Raw genomic sequence first — 19,813 nt, 5'->3', positions numbered from 1 at the left:
CCTCTGAATTTCTTTCCCATCTGTGAATATAATGTAATATTTTCAGACACCTTGGTGTTGTCTTTTTTTACTTTGGTGCACCAGGTGTTGATTTTACAAATAATTGTGGTTGTTGTTTAGTCACTAAGTCATGTCTTACTGTAGCCTGCCAGGCTCCTCTGTCTATGGGATTTCCCAGACAACAATACTGGAGTGGGTTTCCTTCTCCAAGGGATCTTCCTGATCCAGCGATCAAATCCGTGTCGCCTGCATTAGCAGGCGAATTCTTTACTACTGAGCCACCAGGGAAGCCAATACAAATAATAAAACTCAGATAACATAAAACAAGAGTTCCATATATTCAACAAATATTTAATGTGGATAAGTAAATACAATATATTTTTATCATCTTGATTTCGTTCAAACTTGAATAATACCTCTTGTCTATGTCTTAAAGTGATCTGGGAGGAGAGAAAAGATATGTATACAAACAAGCAAACATAAAGCAGCTTATGAAAAGCATAAAAAGAAAGATACGCAAATGGTGAAATAAAAATTCAGAGGTGGAAAAGGTGCTTCCATTAGGGGAATAAGGAGAATTATTATGGGAAAATGTCATTTGAACTAGACCTTGAAGGATAGATGGGGCTTTGCAGGTACTGCTGTTTAGTCACTCAGTCGTATCCAACTCTTTGCGACCCCATGCCAGGCTTCCTTGTCCTTCACCATCTCCTTGAGTTTGCTCAAACTCATGTCCATTGAATCAGCGATGCCATCCAACCATCTTGTCCTGTGTTGTCCACTTCTCCTGACCTCAATCTTTCCCAGCCAGCATCAGGGTCTTTTCTAATGAGTTGGCTGTCCACATCAGGTGACCAAAGTATTGGAGTTTCAGCTTCAACATCAGTCCTTCTAACGAATATTCAGGTTTGATTTCCTTTAGGATTGATTGGTTTGATCTCTGTGCAGTCCAAGGGACTCTCAAGAGTCTTCTCCAACACCACAGCTCAAAAGCATCAGTTTGCAGGTATAGAGGGAAGTGATGAGAATTCCATATGGAGAAAATGGCCACAAAGAATCAAATATGAAAAACTGAAAGCTGCCTCAGAGAATGAAATGCTGTCAAAAAATTATTCTGAAAGAGTAGGAAAAGGTAAGAAAGAAAGTCACTTGAAGTCTATTTGTAGAGAACTGGGAAATTTTTGAATAAGGAAACCACTGGTGGATTTTAAGCAGGCAAATGATAAAATCAAAACTGCTTTAGGGAACCAAGGTCCGTCTAGTCAAGGCTATGGTTTTTCCAGTGGTCATGTGTGGATGTGAGAGTTGGACTATGAAGAAAGTTGATCGCCGAAGAATTGATGCTTTTGAACTGTGGTGCTGGAGAAGACTCTTGAGAGTCCCTTGGACTGCAATGAGATCCAACCAGTCCATTCTAAAGGAGCTCAATCCTGGGTGTTCATTGGAAGGACTGATGCTAAAGCTGAAACTCCAATACTTTGGCCACCTCATGCAACAAGTTGACTCACTGGAAAAGACTCTGATGCTGGGAAGGATTGGGGGCGGGAGAAGGGGACGACAGAGAATGAGATGGCTGGATGGTATCACCGACTCGATGGACATGAGTTTGAGTGAACTCCGGGAGTTGGTGATGGACAGGGAGGCCTGGCGTGCTGTGATTCATGGGGTTGAGGAGAGTTGGACACGACAGAGCAACTGAACTGAACTGAATATAACCAAGAGGTAATAAAGTCTAAGTAATCTTTTTCCTCTTTAGTCTTTCAGTGTAAAGAGTTTACTTTTATGTGTTAATTGGGAAGTCACACGTTCCTCTGAAGTATTTTAGTCAATAAGCTTAAATATTGATACTTCTCGCTCTTTTCTCTCATATCTAAAGCCGTTTACCATAATGCCCTTCCAAAAGATACTTCTAAATTCTCCAAATTTTTATCATCAGTGTCCTACAGTTTCTATATATCAACATTTGCCTCATTGGGGTCTCTGCGCATCCCCTCTCTATTCTCCAAAAAAAAGCACAATGATATTTGAAATATTCCTATCAGAACTTTGGCTGACACATTGTGTCTTTTTTTTGCTCCACAAACTGTGTTTTCTGGAAACTTTTGGAATCCATATTTCAGGTGGGCAAGTTATTTGTAAATAATGGGGTCTCAGAGAAGTTGCTACTTCCCTTTACTGATCCCTCAGAGAATGTGCACTAGTTTAACTTTATAAAGAAGCTTTGGCTTGGAAGAGAACTTCTCTAAAGCCACAGAGGCCACGTCTCAAGAGAACCTGTGATAAAGAAAGTGAAATCTTAATTTTATTAAGCAATAAACTCTTTATCCAGCTAGAGACAGAAGGATATGATTTATTAAACGGGTCCTTAGAGATCTGGTCAACATCAAAACCATAGGTCTTTCTTTCGAGAATAGCAGAGTCCTGACACCATTAGTCCAATCCCCTTTTATCCCCATCTCCTTACATTGATTTCTTAATGCTTTTGATTTGGAGTGACTTTAAAAGGATTTAGATTACTAAAAGATGCACAAACTTCTATGAAGTCATTATGAAAGACTTCTCAGAACACTGGTGTGGAAAATAAGTGGAAGAAAATTACTTTTGAAAATGTTGTGTTTGTGCTGAAAATATAAGCCTTCATAACTTTTAGGACTCACATCCCTGCATATTGCACACACACAAAAAAACATTTCAAGAAGCTCAGATACCTGGCATCGTTTCCATGAGAATATAGAGTAAAAAGAAATTTGCTTACAACAAAAGAAAGCATTTGCCTTCTCTTGAATTGTGGAATCGTTTTACTTTAAACTAGCTTATAAGTAAAATCAATCCCAAAAACTTGTGGAAAAAAAAAATACTACAAAATATAGTCCCATACCTAGCTTTTTTTTTCTCCAAAATTTTAAGTAAAAGACTAAGTGCAAACTGAAAGCCACTGATTTCTAGAGAATCACTGTAACATTACAAAAGCTAATGTCGGTGAGTAACATTACGCTCTTATTTTTTTATGTTGCAGAGAAGCAGAGGTAGTGCCTTTAAAATGGTTACTACTAACTTACTTTAAAAAATCCATTTATTTTTCACATTTTAATGATATGATAAGGAATATATTCAACTGAGATGTAAATTGTAAAACCTTCTCTGCTGAGTATTTCACCATAAGATAGGTTTAGTTAAAAAAAAAAAAAAAACTAGTACATTTATGGGGTTAACTTTGTGTTACATGCTATACAGAAACTGTCACAGATCATCTCTGTCCCCAAAATAACAAGTTTACAAAATGTGTTTAAAGTTCTCTAGTTCTATCAAACTAAGGGAGAAATTCAGAAGCAGGCAAAAGTTTGTTTCTGTGCCACCAGTTACCTACTATGCCCAGAACTCAGGGTATATAGCCAAGAACAAGCAGACTATATTCTCTTCCTAACTGATGAATTTAGGGAAATATCTTCTCCTCATTCTCAAACAAGAACACATTTGAAACTAATTCTAAATGATAAATATATGTCTGTTGACATTGCAGGTTACTGACCCAATGAACATCTCTGAGCCAGATTCCCGCTTTGTCTTTGTAAGAGAATTTATACTCCTAGGTTTTTCTTGTGAATGGAAGATTCAGAACCTCCTCTTCTCACTCTTCCTTACAATGTATGCTCTGACCATAACAGGGAATGGGGCCATTATTTGTGCTTGATGGTGTGACCAGCGACTCCACATCCCCATGTACATATTCCTGGGGAATTTCTCCTTTCTAGAGATCTGGTATGTCTCTTCTACAGTCCCCAAGATGTTGGTCAACTTCCTCTCAGATAAAAAGACCATCTCCTTTGTTGGATGTTTCCTACAATTTTATTTCTTTTTTTCCTTGGGAATGACTGAATGCTTATTTTTGGCTGTCATGGCTTTTGATCGGTACCTTGCTATCTGCCGTCCCTTGCACTACCCTAATATCATGAATGGGCATCTCTGTACCAAACTTGTCCTTATCTGCTGGGTCTGTGGGTTTCTGTGGTTCCTGATCCCCATTGTTCTCATTTCTCGGATGCCCTTCTGCGGACCAAACATTATTGACCATGTTGTGTGTGACCCAGGGCCACTGTTTGCATTAGCATGTGTCTCTGCCCCCGAAACCCAATTGCTTTGCTACAGTCTAAGCTCAATAGTTATCTTTGGTAACTCCCTCTTCATCCTGAGGTCCTATTCTCTTGTCCTAACAGCTGTGTTGCGTATGCCTTCAGCTACTGGGAGACAGAAAGCCTTCTCCACCTGTGGGTCTCATTTGGCTGTGGTATCCCTGTTCTATGGCTCTCTCATGGTCATGTATGTGAGCCCAGGACTTGGACATTCTGCTGGGATGCAGAAAGTTGCAACTTTGTTCTATGCTATGGTGACCCCACTCTTCAATCCTTTTATCTATAGCTTCCGGAATAAGGAGATAAAAGCAGCCTTGAGGAAACTTCTTGGGAGTTTCAACATAATGTAAGACATATTAGATGATCCATCCATTGTCAGGTCAGTATAGTCTAACATGAAACAACCAGAATTATATTGTTATCTAAGCTTCAAATGTGGGTCTAGTGATATTAACTTATATCAGCCTGTGAAATAAAACATTTATGAGGCCACTTACAATCATAAAATGCTGAGATTTTATAGATAAATGATAGTGTCGGGTTCCTCCTTGGCATTTAGCCTGTATGTTAAATAAGGAATGTACACCACACTTAGGTGTTTTTGAAGAGTTAATATGACTCACCTGTGGTCAAAATTCCTATCTTCTATTTGATAATTTAGGTTAATAGTTCTGGGATCAATAAAATTGTAATTATGTCATTTTGCTTGTTTAGTTGGCTAGTTGTAAAGTAAAAAAGGAATCATTAATATAGTATTTTCCAATTGTAGTTCTTATCATATTTGACTTTATTATTCTTAGTAAATAAACACTTAAAAGCAATTATCCAAAATTTCTGTAGAGAACCTATGTTCGCCTATATATACTGCTTTATCTAAAATGGATGACCAACAAGAACCCGCTGTATAGCACACGGAAACCTGCTCAACGTTATGTGGCAGCCTGAATGGGAGGGGAGTTTGGGGGAGAATAGATACGTCTGTATATATGGCTGTGTCCTTTCTCTGTCCACCTAAAACTATCACACCATTGTTAATCAGCTGTGTGTGCATGTGTGCTAATTCACTTCAGTCGTGTCAGACTCTGTGACCCTATGGACTGTAGCCCGCCAGGTTCCTCTGTCCCTGGGATTCTACAGGCCAGAATACTGGAGTGGGTTGCCAGTGCCCTCCTCCAGCGGTTCTTCCCAAGCCAGGGACTAAACCCACATCTCTTTCATCTCCTGCATTGGCAGGCAGTTTCCTTACCACTAGCAATATACCCCAGTACAAATTTAAAAAAAAATTTTTTTAATTCTGTCAAACAGTACTGGTCAATGCTAGCCTAATGCCATCCAGACATATGCTGTTTCCTTTACACATTACCTCTTTCTGAAGCCTTAAAGGGCAGGCTCTAATGCCTAAATAGCAGCATCAATCAAAGTATTCAGAAATGCAGTATTCTGAATACTAATATTTTCATCAAAGTGTCACCAAAAGATTGATCCTGTAATGGGGTTTTAGGTTAAAAGAACATCTCCACCTAGAAACTGGAGAGGGAAACAGTCTTGGGGATATACTACTTAAGATCAAAGAAATGAATGTCAGTTCAAGTTTATTTGTTACTAAAATAGTGTTAAAATAACATTGAGGGACAATTTTAAAGAAAAGCATCCAGAATTCAATCCCTGCAATAAAGTTATTTTCATTTGTATTTATGCATCATTTAATATAATGTCAAATTTGTTCCATATTATCACAAGTCTTTATAATTATTTTTAGAAACTATAATATTCCATTCAAATATATTTCATGGATTGTTTATGTAGTGAAGTAACTATTCTCCTAGAAGGAAAACTGTTCTTCCAAGTCCCTTGTAGCTGACTTGTGAAGGATATAAAAAGGAACTTTCAGAACATATATTAAGAGAAAAATATGTTACCACTAAGTAATAATGACTGCTTAAGAATTAGTACTCAGGGAATCAGACACCTGTTCCATCCACTTCCAATCTTTTTCTTGAATATTATTTCCATTATTTTATTGTAAAAAAAAGTACCTTAATAAAACCTTTATAAAGATTTGCCATGGACATACATTGAAAACCTAATTTAGGACTCATTCAGTTCAGTTCAGTCGCTCAGTCGTGTCCAACTCTCCGCAACCCCATGAATCAGCAGGCCAGGCCTCCCTGTCCATCACCAACTCCCGGAGTACACTCAAACTCATGTCCACAGAGTCGGTGATGCCATCCAGCCATCTCATTCTCGGTCGTCCCCTTCTCCTCCCGCCCCCAACCTTTCCCAGAATCAGAGTCTTTTCCAGTGAGTCAACTCGTCGCATGAGGTGACCAAAGTATTGCAGTTTCAGCTTTAGCATCAGTCCTTCCAATGAATACCCAGGATTGATCTCCTTTAGAATGGACTGGCTGGATCTCCTTGCAGTACAAGGGACTCTCAAGAGTCTCATTCAGTTCAGTTCAGTTCAGTTCAGTCGCTCAGTCGTGTCCGACTCTCCGCGACCCCATGAATCACAGCACGCCAGGCCTCCCTGTCCATCACCAACTCCCGGAGTACACTCAAACTCATGTCCACAGAGTCGGTGATGCCATCCAGCCATCTCATTCTCCGTCGTCCCCTTCTCCTCCCGCCCCCAACCTTTCCCAGCATCAGAGTTTTTTCCAGTGAGTCAACTCGTCGCATGAGGTGGCCAAAGTACTGCAGTTTCAGCTTTAGCATCAGTCCCTCCAATGAACATCCAGGATTGATCTCCCCCAGAATGGACTGGTTGGATCTCCTTGCAGTACAAGGGACTCTCAAGAGTCTTCTCCAACACCACAGTTCAAAAGCACCGATTCTTTGGCGATCAGCTTTCTTCACAGTCCAAATCTCACATCCATACATGACCACGGGAAAAACCATTGCCTTGACTAGACGGACCTTGGTTGGCAAAGTAATGTCTCTGCTTTTTAATATGCTGTCTAGGCTGGTCATAACTTTCCTTCCAAGGAGCAAGCGTCTTTTAATTTCATGGCTGCAATCAGCATCTGCAGTGATTTTGGAGCCCAAAAAAACAAAGTCTGACACTGTTTCCACTGTTTTTCCATCTTAATCTCAAAAAAACTGCCCCAGAAAATCCAGGATGTAAGAATATTTTGTTTATGTAACAATTTTCCCTGTTTTATTCCTGGGAAAGAGATGATGACTCAGTTCAAAACATAGGAATTCATTTGTGAGTTTTGAAGAGGACATTCCAGGTAAGAAAACTGTTTTTGATGTGAGGAGTGCTCAAGCCCCTAAATCTTTCTTACTTATCACAACTCTGCCATATAATCTCTTGCTTGTCTAGTCCATTGAGGATGCTTTCTAACTCTATGCCTTTTTCCAGGCTACGTGACTTTTAAATTTCCTGAAATCAAGTAAGAAATGAGTTCAAGAAGAAGTAGTTGAGGCGGGAAATATTTCCACCCTACCCTGGTTAATATGTTAACCAATTAAAATCATATTAATAAGTTAATATGTTTCTGCAGCCACTGGTTTTCAATGACCTCTTCTTATAACCCCAAACATAATGAATGTATTCTCATTAGCTCAATTTTATAGATTAAAAAGTAAAAAAGAAAGGTGAAATAATTTGCAAAAGCTTGCAGTCACTGTGCCAAAGTGTTTTGTAAATGTTAAAGAGCTTTACTAATGGAAGAGTTTCATAAAATTAAGTGACAACAAGGAACTCAAACCAGTCAATCCTAAAGGAAATCATTCCTGAATATGTATTGGAAACACTGATGCTGAAGCTGAAGCTCCAATACTTTGGGTACCTGATGCAGAGAGCCAACTCATTGGAGAAGCCCCTGGTGCTGGGAAAGATTGAAGGCAGGAGGAGAAGGGGACAACAGAGGACGAGACGGTTGGATGGCATCACATCACCAACTAATGGACATGAGTTTGAGCAAACTCTAGGAAACAGTGAAGGACAGTGCAGCCTGGCGCGCTGCAGTCCACGGGGTCACAAAGAACCGGACACAACCGAGTGAGCAACAAAGTGACGTCAGTCACATAATGTCACGTGTCATGTGCTGGTCTGAGCAGCTTCATTTATTCACTAACACGTGTGAAGAACCTAAGACAGGGCTGACACAAAACAAGTGGCTCAAACGTGAACTATTGTTCTTTCCAAAGCAGTCAATAAGCCCTGTCGTGGTGAATGTGCACATCCAAAACTTGTTAAACTAATAAATTCACTTTTCTTTTTTCTTGTAATATTATTTTCCCACATCCTACTTGCCCTTATTTTTCCTGGAATCTTGAACATTAATAATGCATGATTTTATAAATAAATTAAACTTTGCAAAGGAGTTAGCAGCATTGAGGGAGATTCAGAGTTTGGTCAGCTTTTTCAGTTCAGTCAGTTCAGTCGTTCAATAGTGTCCGACTCTCCGCGACCCCATGAATCACAGCACGCCAGGCCTCCCTGTCCATCACCAACTCCCGGAGTTCACTCACACTCACGTCCATCGAGTCGGTGATGCCATCCAGCCATCTCATTCTCTGTTGTCCCCTTCTCCTCCCACCCCCAATCCTTCCCACCATCAGAGTCTTTTCCAGTGAGTCAACTCATCACATGAGGTGGCCAAAGTATAGGAGTTTCAGCTTTAGCATCAGTCCTTCCAATGAACACCCAGGATTGATCTCCTTTAGGGTTTAAAGGCTGCTAATAAATATGATGACTCAAATTAAAGGTAAAAAAATATATATACTGACTTTTTCTTTTTATTTCCTCTGAGGAAACCACTAACCATCACAATTGTTTTTAAACATCACCTTTCTGTGTTCTTTTGAAAGCTTAAGTACTGAGAAACAGATAAAAACAACACTATCTTCTTACTGTTATTCCTAGTGCTCTTTATCCCTCCATCTCTCTCTGTCTTTTTCTGTCTTTGGGATACAGTTTGGCCTTGAAAAAATGTCAGATACAAATTATAATGTTATACTGTGCAAAGGTTGTAAAGCAGTAAAAACCCATGAATGTACATGGAAAAAATAAACTTTTGTTTCCCTGACCCTCAACAAACAAAATCACCTCATACAGTACTTGAAAAAAAAAATTATTGATACAAGTGGTAAAAGAAATATTTCAAGATATCCATATTCAAATTTATGAGATTCTTACTCCAAAAACACGCCCCCCCAAAAAAAAAAATCCAAAAAGAATTTCAGTCAAGTCAAGCATGATGTGAATCAAGGGAGCCTTCTCTTTGGGACACTAAGTTACCAAAACCCAACCCTGGTTCTGATTTCATGACTTCCTCACAGAAGTATCTCAATAGCCCATATCCTCTGGGTAAGGAGATATACCATCCAGGTAGAAATCTACCATTCTGTTTCTTCTTCCTTCCTCCTCTACACTCCCAATCTAGAGTTTGAAGGTCAAGCTCTCTCCAGAAAAGCCATGGGCCCATCTTTAATCTTCCTAATACAAAGGGACTCAGCATTAAGACTTGTGAAAGGACTCAGTGGAAAGAGATAGACATGGTGAAGACAGTGGGCTGTACTTACGATAAGGAAGAACATAGACTCTCCTGGCAAACAAAGAAGCATCTCATTATTTCAGACATCAGGAGGTATGACACGAAAGCAGTTGAGAACTGAAACCCCCAAACCAGATTGGAAAAGAGAAATCGTGAAACAGAAAAGGCTATTAAGAGGAAAAGAGAAAGAAAACCTTGTAAGTTGGAGAAGTTAAGAGGTCAACAAAGCACTCTACTCTTCGCCCTGACACTTCCCACCTTCAGTTGAAAAGGGTGTCACACTTATGGATGAGAGGAAGGAAAGATCACAGAGGAAATGAAGATGAGAAAGAGGGACTTCCCTGGTGGTCCAGTGGTGAAGAATCCTCCTTCCAAGGCAGGGGATGCAGGTTCGATCCCTGGTCAGGGAACTACGATCCCATATGCCACGGGACAACTAAGCTCGTGCTCTGCAACTACTGAGTCTGCACGCTCTATAGCCCGGGTGCCACAGCAAGAGAGAAGCCCGCACACCACAACTAGCACACGCACCATAACAAAGATCCAACGAGGCCCAAAAATAGAAGAGATGAGAAAAAGGCCTTCCTGAGAACTGTCAACCCTTTCTCCCCTGATCTTCATTTACTCTGTTCAAAGGTTAAAAATTGTTCCAGTGCCAAGTAAGCTTTGTGGACAGTGTGGAAGAGTAAGTAGTGAAAACAAACAAGGGTGAAAGCAAAAATGGAGAATCTCTCCTACATAGAGACCCTGGACCTCTCCAGGGGAGACCTGAAGCCTCAAGTTAGGCAGGGGCTGGGCAGAGCTCAAGGGGAACATTTGAGTTAAAACTTGCCACATTTAACTGGTCAAATGAGGAACCATCATTTGTGGACAATCTAAGTGATGCCAACAAAGCTAATTCCCTAAGGACAAAGGGCACTCCACAGTCCAGAACTCTTCTGTATTCCTTGGATCCCTATTTCAAGGTCATTGTGTGTTCCTAGTCTGAGATCTATTCCAGGCTCTGAAATCTCGTAGGTACTAGAAAAGAGAGGGAAGTCCAAGAAAAAAAGGGCATGCAACTTGACATATAGAGGACTATAGGGGTGAGCTCAAGAAACAGTCTTTCTAGAATGCAAGGAATAGCCATGGAGACAGAAGGACTCAGCATGGAGTATGTTGAGTGACACAATGAGGCTGGTGGTTTTGCAAGGTCAAGTTACCTGGATAAATATCCCCAGGCCCTTCTCCTCATGCTTCCTCTGAATTTTTCATTGAAGTCTGAGACACATACAACTGTGTTGCTTGAGGAAAGGCAGTTTAGTGCTTCCGGACTCAGCCTTTTTGTGATCACCCAAACATGTTGTCTTCATGGGGAACTGAAGGGAAGGTGTTTCTTTCAATACAAAATCCTCCTTTGCCCAAAGTCACGAGTTACTGAAAAAGCTAAATCCCTCTTAGGAGGGTGTCTTCACTGTGGTAACTGACATCTGGTCTCTCAGGGCACCAGTCTGGTCGCCTGTCTCTTTCTATCTTTCTTGGACTGGGATGAGCGACGTGCGATTACCACTTATTTCTACTGCTTCCAGCTTTGCATACTTGACCTTGGGAAGAACCAAATTCAAACTGTAGAGGACAGGGATTCAAACTGTAGAGGTGTTGCTCCCTGAAACACCTCCGACTTCATGCCAATGGCTTGCAGTCACTTCCTTCCAGGCTCCTGAGTGCTCTACCCCAGCTTCAGAGGCTCACTCTATCAAAGAATAAACGGCCCAGAAGGCTCCCAGTGGGCCAGTTCAGCTCAGCCTGAGGGTGTTAGATCTGTCCCACAATAAGCTCTGGGATCCCCTCCTTTCTCCCTCAACTCCAGGAGCTCTGGCTGAGTGGTAACAATCATTCCAATTTACCCAACAAGAACCTGGAGGGACTGAGGTGGCTGAAGAGACCCTAAACCTGAGGTGGAACTAAACTGAGGCTGACTCTTCTCCCTTCCTGCCCTCACCTCACTGAACCTCCTGAGTGGATCTTAGGCAGCTCCAGGGTTCCCAGAAGCTGAGCCATCTGCAACTGGATTCTCCTGAGATGTTGGAGACCTATTTTCCTTGGCATCATAGCACTGTTCAGCTTGGAGGTCTGGACAGAAGTTTGCAATGAGTTTATAGAGACCCCTTCCTGTTCCTGGAGAATCTCACATCGCTGCATCCAGATGACACCATCCACCCTGCGTCACCTCACTCTGAGAGGCTGCAGCCCCTTCATCTTCTCTAGCCATTCATCTAGGGATTTCTCCCACAGCTTCCCCTCCTGGAGCACTTGCACTTCTCGTCTGATTTGCGATGCCCAGGCTGCAAGTGTTGGAGCTGGGAGACCTGGATGTGCTATGTCCCAAGTTCAGTGAAGCTGGAGATGCTACTTGAGGAGCTGCCTCTAAAGTTACAGGTTTTGGCACTGAGCAACCTGAACCTCAGAAATACTCCGTCTCCCACTTCAGAGGCTTGGGCCTCTCTTAGAAGCTGCTGCTTAGCTCCACTCTACTGCCTACCTAGGACAACTTGACCTCCTAAAAAAGTTAAAATAGGCAAATATGGACAACATCTTAAAAATATGCAAATATAGGATCAATTCCCCAAAAATTTTTAAAGAAAGAAAAATTTAAAAGATTACCAGAAAATTGCATGATGTTATAAGTGTTCCCAACGAGGAAGATAGTTTAAGTACATTGATTAAAATGGAATATCATGAGCCCATTAAAAATCATGCTTGAAGGATATGTACTTTTATGGGGAAAGACTTGTAACATAATATTAACATATATGCACTACTCTATACAAAGATAACTAATAAAGAGCTACTATATAGCACAGGGGGGCCTCTCCGATGGTTCAGCAGTAAAGAATCTGCCTGAAATTTTCTGCAGGAAAAACAGGAGATGTGGGTTTGATCCCTGGGTCAGGAAGATCCCCTGGAGGAGGGCATGGCAACCCACTCCAGTCTCCTTGCCTGGAAAATCCCATGGACAAAGGAGCCTGGTGGGTTACAGTCTATGGGGCCTCAGAATTGGACACGACTGAAACAGCTGAGCACAGCACAGCATATAGCACAGGGAACTCTACTCAATATTCTGCATTAACCTATATGAGAGAAGAATCTAAAAAAATAGTGGACACATGTATATATATAACTGATTCATGTTGCTGTACACCTGAAACCAACATTCTACTCTAATTTAAAAATGTTTAAAAAATTTACCAATTGCATGTACTATAATCCAATTTTGAAAAAGTTGCATATGTACCTAACATAGGAAATGTGTAGAAGAGAGAAGATTGGACTTCCCAGGTAGCTCAGTTGGTAAAGAATCCCCCTGCAATGCTGGAGACCCAGGTTCAATCCCTGAGTCAGAAAGATCCCCTGGAGAAGGAAATAGCAACCCACTCCAGTATTCTTGGGTGGAAAATCCCATGGAGGGAAGGGCCTGCTGGGCTACAGTCCATGGGGTCACAAGAGTCAGACACAATTTAGTGAGTAAACCACCACAAGAAGAGAGAAGATTAGAAATGTAAATTTGAAATGGACCCAGAAATGGAATTGTGAATAATTTAAACTTCTTATATATTTCTGTTTTATTCATTTTTTCTTAAAATAAGTAGGTATTAATGAAATTAAAAGACACTTACTCCTTGGAAGGAAAGTCAAGACCAACCTAGATAGCATATTAAAAAGCAGAGACATTACTTTGCCAACAAAGGTCCGTCTAGTCAAGGCTATGGTTTTTCCAGTGGTCATGTATGGATGTGAGAGTTGGACTGTGAAGAAAGCTGAACGCCGAAGAATTGATGCTTTTGAACTGTTGTGTTAGAGAAGACTCTTGAGAGTCCCTTGGACTGCAAGGAGATCCAACGAGTCCATTGGAAGGAGTGATGCTAAAGCTGAAACTCCAGTACTTTGGCCACCCCATGCGAGGAGTTGACTCACTGGAAAAGACTCTAATGCTAGGAGGGATTGGGGGCAGGAGGAGACGGGGACGACAGAGAAAATAGATGGCTGGATGGCATCACCGACTGAATGGACATGAGTTTGAGTGAACTCCGGGAGTTGGTGATGGACAGGGAGGCCTGGCGTGCTGTGATTCATGGGGTCGCAAAGAGCTGGACATGACTGAGCGACTGAACTGAACTGAACTTCCTAATAATAAAAATAAAATAAAATCTCTTTCAAAAGTGAAACCATTTAATACAGACTAAATTAAGTAATCTATACTTTATGGTGACACAATGGGAGTTTTAGAGAAAGCATGAATGCTGAAATCTAGGTAAATGGAGGAAACCGTGAAAAGCCATTACAAACAACCTATTTCAAAGACCATTTGTCATATAAAGGAGCCAAAGATGGCTTCCACATATTGGCCCATAGGTTATTTACTTCTTCACAGGAAACTGTATTTTACTAGCTCGAAGACTCACACAGGACAAAATTGTTACTCATCCAGCAGTTTCATTCGTGGTCCAGATATGCCAGTTTTTAGCCATTTAGAGCCTGCCTACTTGGCACATTCCAGAAAACTGTGCTCAATACCTGCTGGCCACAGGTAAATGTTCCAAATTACTGCCTTTCAGAAATCTTTGGCACAGAGTCCTCACCCTCACCAGGCTGACATCACTTAGACAAGTAAGCCTTCTCTCTGTTCTCCCTCTTTCTCCTAGAAGTTCCTTAGCTCTCCTTCCCTTGTTAGTGGCCCCCAAGTCTATAAGCCTCTGGAAGGTCTCCTGCTCTGAGGGATTTCCTGCAAGCTAATCTTGAGAGTCCCTTTGACTGTAAGGACATTCAACCAGTCCATTCTAAAGGAGATCAGTCCTTGGTGTTCATTGGAAGGACTGATGCTAAAGCTGAAACTCCAATACTTTGGCCACCTCATGTGAAGACTTGACTCACTGGAAAAGACTCTGATGCTGGGAGGGATTGGGGGCAGGAGGAGAAGGGGACGACAGAGAATGAGATGGCTGGGTGGCACCACAGACTCGATGGACATGAGTTTGAGTGAACTCCGGGAGTTGGTGATGGACAGGGAGGCCTGGCATTGCAAAGAGTCGGACACGACTGAGCGACTGAACTGAACTGAACTGAATCTGTAAAAGCAGTGTCATCAGACAAAATTATGTGTACTACTGCCACCTTGAGGCCATATCTTTTTCCTTGTCCAGCCCTGAACTTCCTTGAGCACCCTACACCCACCTTGCAGAACTAACTTTATCCAAACCAAGGAGCCACTCAATTTTCGCTCAAAGAGTGAAAGAGTTCCACACACTTTTTTTCAGTGTGTGTGTGAAAAATTGGCATTGTAAAAAGATAATGCCAGTTTTTTCAATTAATAGGATTAGACTATTTGTAGTCCCAGTATATAACTCCAGGACTTTGCTGGCCAAGCTGCAGTCCAGAATTCCCTTTTTGTCCCTGTTGTCTGCTGTCAACTAATGACCATTAGAATATACCATTCATTTTCATCAATGTTAATGTGAAAAGCCCAAGTTCTCATTAATCTTAACATTTCACATGATTTCTTTTTTTTTTTTTTGATACATCTTAAATACATATAACCAAATTTCAGTAGTAAGAGAAATTTGCTTCTGATGCTTGCTGCTAAGTCACTTCAGTCATGTCTGACTCTGTGTGACCCCATAGACAGCAGCCCACCAGGCTCCGCCGTCCCTGGGATTCTCCAGGCAAGAGCACTGGAGTGGGTTGCCATTTCCTTCTCCAATGCATGAAAGTGAAAAGTGAAAGTGAAGTCTCTCAGTCGTTTCCGACTCTTAACGACCCCATGGTCTGCAGCCCACCAGGCTCCTCCGTCCATGGGACTTTCCAGGCAAGAGTACTGGAGTGGGTTGCCATTGCCTTCTCCACTTCTGATGCTTAAACCTGCTCTAACCACTTTCTCAGACTTTATCTGGTGAAACCCATGATAAAAAGCAATCTTCTGAAATGGCTTATTCATCACTGGCTAGGAATCCTTTTCAAAGTTATTCGCCACATTTAGTTACAATGTGTCTCTCTATGTGCTGTGCTTAGTCGCTCAGTCATGTCCGACTCTTTCTGACCCCATGGCCTGCAGCCCACCAGGCTCCTCTGTCCATGGGATTCTTCAGGAAAAAATACTAGAGTGGGTTGCCATGCCCTCCTCCAGGGGATCTTCCCAACCCAGGGATCTAACCCAGGTCTTCCATATTGCAGGTGGATTCTTTATCAGCTGAGCCACCAGGGAAGACTGAGAATACTGGAGTGGGTAGCCTATCCTTTCTCCAGGGGATCTTCCCAACCTAGGAATGAAACCAGGGTCTCCTGCATTGCAGGTGGATTCTTTACTAGCTGAGCTACCAGGTAAGCCTGTATCTCCCTGTAACTTCTATTAAAAACTATTATTTTAAATTCTGTATTGGGGGGATTAAATGAGACAAATGCAATTGCTCTGTTAAACAATCATCCTCCTTTTGTTCTGAGGTTCTTTTGTTCTTTTTACTTCAATTTAAAATTCTAAATACTTCCAGTGTTATTTCTTTTAGATACTTGTAAGCCCCTTTCCAAATTCACTGATCTTTGCCCATGTTCTTCTTAAACTGTGAGATCCAGGACTTATGAAGGGTTCTATCTCTGATATCTACAGATAGAATCAAACAGGATTAAATCTTTACCTTCATTTAAATATCTAGTCACATTAGTAATTATGGCAATCATAATGCTGATTTATTTTTTAAGTTGTGCTTGTATTAGTTTTTAAAGACTGAGGGCTAGAAATAGCTATAACATGGACTGCAGCTTTAAAAGTCCTGTGCTAATCATAGTTCTTTTGAAGTATTTTTGAAAACAATATATCTTTAATATTTATTTAATTAACCATTTAGTAGTGAAAACTGGATGAAAATAAAGAAATGAACAAACTGAAAAATCTTTCTTTACTTTTTTTGCTTTCCTTCAGTTCAGTTCAGTTCAGTCGCTCAGTCGTGTCCGACTCTTTGCAATCCTATGAATCACAGCACACCAGGCCTCCCTGTCCATCACCAACTCCCGGAGTTCACTCAAACTCATGTCCATCGAGTCGGTGATGCCATCCAGCCATCTCATTCTCTGTCATCCCCTTCTCCTCCTGCCCCCAATCCCTCCCAGCATCACAGTCTTTTCCAGTGAGTCAACTCGTCGCATGAGGTGGCCAAAGTATTGGAGCTTCAGCTTTAGTATCAGTCCTTCCAATGAACACCCAGGACTGATCTCCTTTAGAATGGACTGGTTGGATCTCCTTGCAGCACAAGGGACTCTCAAGAGTCTTCTCCAACACCATAGTTCAAAAGCATCAATTCTTCGGTGATCAGCTTTCTTCACAGTCCAACTCTCACATCCATACATGACCATGGGAAAAACCATAGCCTTGACTAGATGGACCTTGGTTGGCAAAGTAATGTCTCTGCTTTTTAATATGCTATCTAGGTTGGTCATAACTTTCTTTCCAAGGAATAAGCGTCTTTTAATTTCCTGGCTGCAATCAGCATCCGCAGTGATTTTGGAGCCCAAAAAAACAAAGTCTGCCACTGTTTCCACTGTTTCCCCGTCTATTTTCCATGAAGTGATGTAACCAGATGCCATGATCTTAGTTTTCTGAATGTTGAGCTTTCCTTATTTTCTGTCAAAGGCTGTGGACTTTCTCTTTTCCTAAATGATCCTGCCCTGGGACTTCCCTGGTGGTCCAGTGGTTGAGACTTTGCCTTCCAACGCAGGGGTTGTGGGCTCAATCCCTGATCTTGGAGCTAAGATCCCACATTCCTTGCAGCCAAAAAATATTAACAACAGCAAAAGCAATATTGTAACAAATCCAATTAAACTTTAAAAATGGTACACACCAAAAAAAAAAAAAAAGTCTTTAAAATCAGAATGATCCTGCCCATCTGCCAACCTCTCTTTCTGTACCCTGATGCCATGTGTTCTTTTGACCAAGCACTTCCTTTTGAAATTTCAATATTTTCTTTTCCATATGCTATTTAATCTCAGAGAGGAAAGTTGTTTAGATCACATCCAAACTTGAAGACATTCCTTAACCCTAATAATCTTGCAAATTATTTGTCACATTTTTCTTTAAAAAAAAAAATTTTGTCAAACATCAGTTGCCTCCCTCTGTCATCATGCACTTATTCATTTGGACAGTTCATACACTAGTTTTCACTGGTGCTATTCTGACTCTGAAGTCTCAAAGGTTAGTTTTAACCTCTTACTTGATTAACAGAGATATTTTCCAGTTCTTCTCCAAGTTTATATTACTTGTATTTTGCATTTCATATCACATTACATTATTAATTCTTTTTTCCTTCTTGAAAACCTCTTTACTATCGACTTATATGACTAGGAAAATATAATATTTAAGAAAATAAATTAGTGACTTTGCACATTTGCATCACAATGTCATGACACACTCCCAAGTTCCCTAGTTCATTTGAATTTCAACATTCAAAGAACAGTTGTAAAGTCAGTCTTTGTTGAGAAAGAAAAGATTTTTATGAATTAATTTGCCATAATTTCAGACATTGGAGTTTTTACTTTGATTTAAATGTTTATGTTTCTCTGGCTGAAGTGAGATTGAGAGGACAAATTCACAAAACAAATGGAGCTACAGTTTATAGTCAAGAATGAATGGATCAGTTGTTACAGATCCAGAAATCTCAACATTACCATAGTAAATGTGGGGCTGGTACATACATAGAATTGTGGAAAGAAAGGAACAAATAGATAAAGGCTTTGAAGGTTTTGTTTTTAATTCTTTGCAACAACTAACCTGTCTGCATATCTTTTGGCTTCAGAGGAGTCTTTGCTCTTAGATTTTCTTTCCTAAACCCAGTATCATCTCTAACGTGGGAAAACAAAGCTGCATTACTGTAATAATGCATACAGAGGCTTCTGGTTATATTTAGTGTTCTCATCCAAGGCTTAAGGCCAAATTATTTTTCACTTTAGACCCAGGCTTCATCATCCTTCCCTTTTTCTCTAGAGGTTGGACCAAATTAGACCTCACTTGAAATACTTCCTGAGGTCTGGCCAAAACTTTCTCATTGTTATCCCCAGATGAGGCCACAGGGAGTTCAGTAATCCAGGATGGTCAGAGACAATCTTGGCATATTATTAAAAACTGTGTGGGGAACAGGAGCTCATGGTTAAGAGCTGACTACATACACAGAGTGCCCTGGATCACCTTCCCTCCAAGGTGGGCTGCCTGGAACATATTAGCCATAATTCAGAATGTGTTTGTTAACATATTCTTCTTTAGAGGCAGGAATGGAATTGGTTCTTCCCAAACCAGAAAAGACCACAGTGCCCTTTACAACTGCATATAACCACCTTTTCAAGTTGCTTAAGCAATATGGTCACTGTATGGGCTTCAAATAATTGCGATGTTTGATGATATTACCTCCAGCACTCACCCCCTTTTAGAAGCCATCACATATTCGGATGCCAGCCCCACTGTCTGGCTTGGCTGCACGTTTTCTTCCGCTGAAATGAGAGAACAAGGAGGTTGAGACTGATGGCATATTCCGGGAGAGAGAAACCGAAACCTGAACTCTGTTCTCCGCCAGAGTCTGTAATTCTCACACGAGATCTTCAGGTAATAGACAGCTCAAATTTCTTTGTGATGCCTTTTTCACTTTCCTCTAACCCTATGTTGTAGTTTCTCCACATGGAAATGTAAATTAGAATAGCTTCCTCATTATGGAAACTGGTTAGATTCTCAATTATGTAACATTGCCTCTGGTATTAGAACTGGTCTGATTAAATGCTAGATTTTATGAGTTTCATGTATAAAATATAGGTAAACATATTTAAACAAAATAATATCTTTCTTAAATGAATATGTTATCTATATCACAAAACCACATGGGCCAAGAATAAACTGTGAATGACAACTTTATTTTATATCTTATTACATATTCAAGTCAGATATACCAGATTTCCTGACCCTGAGTATGATTCAGAAGAAAAATCAAGGAGTAAGAGCAGTTTTCTATTAAAGTAACTTGAACAGCCACATTTTCTTTAGGCTGCTCTTTTGATTTTAGGCAGGAGAAATCAAAAACAGTTCACTTACCTATTTAAAAATAAGAAAAAAGAATTTTAAAAATCATTCATTTAAAATATGCACAATTAGATACAGAAACAAATTGAGAGAAT

General features: G+C 40.7%; 1 pseudogene; it reads left to right on the top strand.

The window, feature by feature from the left end:
• The first annotated feature begins 3,505 nt into the window (after positions 1-3,505).
• Positions 3,506-4,480, top strand: LOC148776541 (olfactory receptor 11H12-like; annotated as a pseudogene).
• The last annotated feature ends 15,333 nt before the right edge of the window (positions 4,481-19,813 follow it).

The sequence above is a fragment of the Moschus berezovskii genome, chromosome 9 (genome assembly GCF_049115385.1).
Source record: "Moschus berezovskii isolate FMDL1 chromosome 9, NW_MosBer_1.0, whole genome shotgun sequence".
NCBI classification, from domain to species: domain Eukaryota; kingdom Metazoa; phylum Chordata; class Mammalia; order Artiodactyla; family Moschidae; genus Moschus; species Moschus berezovskii.
Note: the sequence above shows the minus strand (reverse complement) of the source record. Positions and strands in the feature narration are given on the sequence as shown.